The sequence below is a fragment of the Amblyomma americanum genome, chromosome 9 (genome assembly GCF_052857255.1).
Source record: "Amblyomma americanum isolate KBUSLIRL-KWMA chromosome 9, ASM5285725v1, whole genome shotgun sequence".
Classification (NCBI taxonomy): domain Eukaryota; kingdom Metazoa; phylum Arthropoda; class Arachnida; order Ixodida; family Ixodidae; genus Amblyomma; species Amblyomma americanum.
The window spans coordinates 46219647-46223494 of record NC_135505.1 but is presented as its reverse complement, the minus strand read 5'-3'; the positions used below and the strand labels follow the sequence as shown (position 1 = coordinate 46223494).

Genomic DNA, 3848 nt, shown 5'->3' with positions numbered 1-3848 from the left:
CTTCTCGGATAATTTACAGCTTTTCTGAGAGCTCAGACGGGCTTGTGGCGGGAAGTCGCATAATAAATACCCAGGATGGACATTTCACTTTTCGCTAATCTTTCAGAAGCGCGATTTTAGAACTTCAAGAAAACATTAGTCCCGCTAAGCAGTCTGAAGGTTCAAAAAAGCTGTTTGTAAACGTTAACTGATATTTGGGGACAAATTCACAAAAATAATTGCCTCTATATTATGGTAATGCGCGTATTAGCATATACAGTTCTAGAATACTGCCGTGAAATTTTCACAGCTGAAAGACACAACTTTTACCGCTGGGAATATATTATCTATAGGCTAAACATTCGCCTCCGCAATTGTTCCTATCTTGTGCTCAAAAATTGCTTCTAAGGCAATCATTTTCTTCAGGACGCCGTTAGTTACTCTGCGCGGCTTTCACAGATACAGGTTAATTTCTGAAGAAGCAACTGAACACACCCTCGGAGGGCGCGCAAAACGTTTGTAAAGCTCACTGAAATATGTCTGGTATTTTAAATATTGCGCCTGTTTTCACAGGCTCTGTATTTCTATAAAGAACACGACGCAAATTTCATCCATTCAAGAATGTTGCCTGTGCCTTTACAAGGCTTGGTTTCCTGAATGAACTATCTCTTGTTAGCGTTGTGTCTTGCTCTTCTCTTCTTTTGGCCTCGTGCCCCTGCGGTGTTGCACAAAAATCAAGAACTTTTTGATGTAAGTTCAAGCAATGCGAAAGATAAAAAATCGATACACCCTCCACATATGCGCACGAGGCCACACCAGTGTCTGTGACTTCAATGTTGGTTACAGTGACAGGACTTTTGGAAGAGATTAGGCAGGCAAATCCGAAAAAGTAGTAACATGGTTGAATTCTGACAATATTTTAACAGTTTTCTTAGATAACAACTATGCTTAAAGAAAATTGCCGGCGGGACCGAGAAAAGAAAAATATTTGAATATAAAGAAGATACCTGGCTTCCGTGGGGACCAAGAAAACATTTGTGCACTTCATAAAATAAGAAAACTCCGGCTGTCGAAATTAGCGCACCTAATGCGACCATCGAGTAGAAGCTTAAAGCCCATTGCATGCTGAGCTGGGCGGTATTACCTGCTTAGACATGACCGCACAGAATCGTGCTGCTTCACTTTACTGTTCTGTCCTCCCTATTTTCTAATTTTTGAGAACACACAATAGTGAACACTCGACATTGTTTCTGTGCGAATAAGTGCTGCCCAACAATATGATATCAAAACAAGTGACACGGAGAAGAATAGTGACCGGCCAAGCCAGCCACTATCCTTACAATATTATTTACAACTGGCCAACAACGTATATTACTTCAAACTGACGAAATTATTTACAGAAAAATGCTTTACACTAGACATACAGATATATCTCCAAAGCATAGCTGTCGCACCTATGCACATAGAACAAGAGGGGTGAGAGTTAATATAAAAAAACAGGACCATGATTATATTGAAGTACAGATACTGAATCACTGTGAATGCCGCATGGATTTTAGGCTGCTATTTAAGCCTCTATTATTGGCGTATATTTCGTTTTTGATGACCACCGAACATATTTTATGCATATAACGCACTGATGCGAGCTTGATATCAGGCTTCATATTATTTTTTCAGGTTTCTAGCATGGAATTATCAGTTTCAGACCCTTTAAAGATACAGATAGATGCTGATCCTCTTTCTTATCAATATGCTGTCGTATACTGCAACATATATTTGCTTGGCTTGACGGCATATATATGCAACATATATATGTGTTTTCATGTCTTCCTTATATTTTATGTTTTATGATGCACTAATACCAGGAGTATTTCCTGTGATTATATTTCAAAGTTGCACCTGTTGACGGAACACAAGGCATGTGAGCCTTAGGGCCTTTTGTTTTGTCGTGTACTTTCTTTTGAAATAAAAAACAAAGCAAACATATATGACTCGAAAAGATTCCTGCACAGCAGAGTGGCTTATACCACGCTTATACTGTCCCCACAGCAGGCCATACCCACGCTTCAAAGTACTTTATTTGATGCAGTCCGAGGATCAGAGTGAAGAAAAAAAATAGTCGAAAAATAAAATCCGCCCCCGGGAGGGCTCGAACCTCCAACCTTTCGGTTAACAGCCGAACGCGCTAGCCGATTGCGCCACGGAGGCGGGCGCTAGACTCTGTGCCAAGAGCAGAAAGAATGAACGACGTCCCGCCTTATCTAGCTGCAGCTGCAAGTCTTTAACCTTCGTGAGCTTAGGGCACGACGACCGCTATGCAGCATGAAGCAGCTGTTCTCTGCAGCAATTTACAAAAGGCAAACGCCGCTGACAACACAGGTTTTCAAAGCCGCGAGGTGTCTTTACTATTTTCTGTCTCGCTGCAGCAGGCATAGAGTGAATAGGTCTTGACGGCATGCGCCGGCGTGTAGTGCTTACAAAAATGAATACATGTCGAAATGAAAGGGCGGCATTCTGTGCACTTCGCCGACAATTCAGAAATTCTCCAAAACATGGAGCAGTAGGAAAGAGCGCTTCTTGCAAAAATGGTTTCCTCAGTTTACGGGTGGAATTTGATATCGATGTTCCTTTAAATCAGTGCGACGTTATGCCCCCTTGAAATTTCCATGGCACACTTACAAGGACCAAAAAGTGACTTTTGTACTACTAACGAAGGGACGAAATATAAAATTACCCTACTCGGCACAGAATTCAAAGTCATTGGAGAAAACCCCTTTAGGAATAATTATAAGTATTATCGTGTTTTTCCTTTTAATTAGAGCGGTTCACGGAAAATGCAAGCACGGTTAACTGCCTAGACAAAAAAATATGATGCTTTTATAAGTATTCCTGAGAAAAAATATTTGCTGAAAAGCATTTATAATAATAACTTAATAATAATAACTTGTTTATTTCCATCAGTGATGGGGGAGACTGCGGATAAAAGCCGCTTGACAACAAGCGACTTGACTGAAGCCCACAGCCTCCCTACAAAGCAGGCAGCGATAGGACAACAACAACAAAAAAACTCGCAGAAAGCACAATATTCAAAATTAATGCACGCACACTTGATAGTCACAGCAGGTAAACATAACAAAAGGCAGGATGACACTTTTAGTTGTTATTGTAAGCAAGGATTGTTAATGAAGTGTTGGCGTAGGGTTCGTACAGAAATCGTATGCAAATCTATACCTGATTTGTGAAATGAATTTAAAAGGGTTGGCAGTGTGTATGACACTTTTTGCCTGGAATAATTTACCCGCGCAGTGACCACTTTCCACGGTTCTGTGTAACGGGTGGTGTAGGAATGTGTGTTTTTATCGAGATCTGATAATTCATGAAAAAACTTGAGATTTTCTTTCACCTCCCGTTTGAAAGCCAGACTTAACTTATAGTTATAAAGACTAAACGCGCGTATTATGTTTGCTTTCGAAAATAGCTGTGAAGTATGGGAATGATACGGTACATTAAAAAGTGCTCGAACAATTTTTTTTTTTAAGTATATGTATTCTTTCAAGATTTGTACGTGTCGTGGTACCCCATACCAATACACAATATTACAAAGAAGAAAAAAGAGAGTATTGTAAATAAGAAGCTTTATATTGAAAGGTAATATAGCTCTGTGTCGCGCCGTCATACCAACAACACAAGATAGCTTTCCTGACACAGATTCAATGTGCGCATCCCAAAGCATATTTTGTGTGAAGATAACTCCAAGTATTTTAACACTACTATCTATTTCGATTTTTTCGTTCTCGTAAAGAAGGGTGATTAGAGTGCTGTTTATTTGCTTCGATTTCGGTCTGAAAATTACGACTTTTGTCTTTTTT

General features: G+C 39.8%; 1 non-coding gene across 1 annotated transcript; it reads right to left on the bottom strand.

Annotated features, from left to right (window-relative positions):
• Positions 1-2113: 2113 nt before the first annotated feature.
• On the bottom strand, positions 2114-2187 carry TRNAN-GUU (transfer RNA asparagine (anticodon GUU)). Its single transcript has one exon. It is a non-coding gene; the product is annotated as a tRNA-Asn (tRNA).
• Between the last annotated feature and the right edge of the window lie 1661 nt (positions 2188-3848).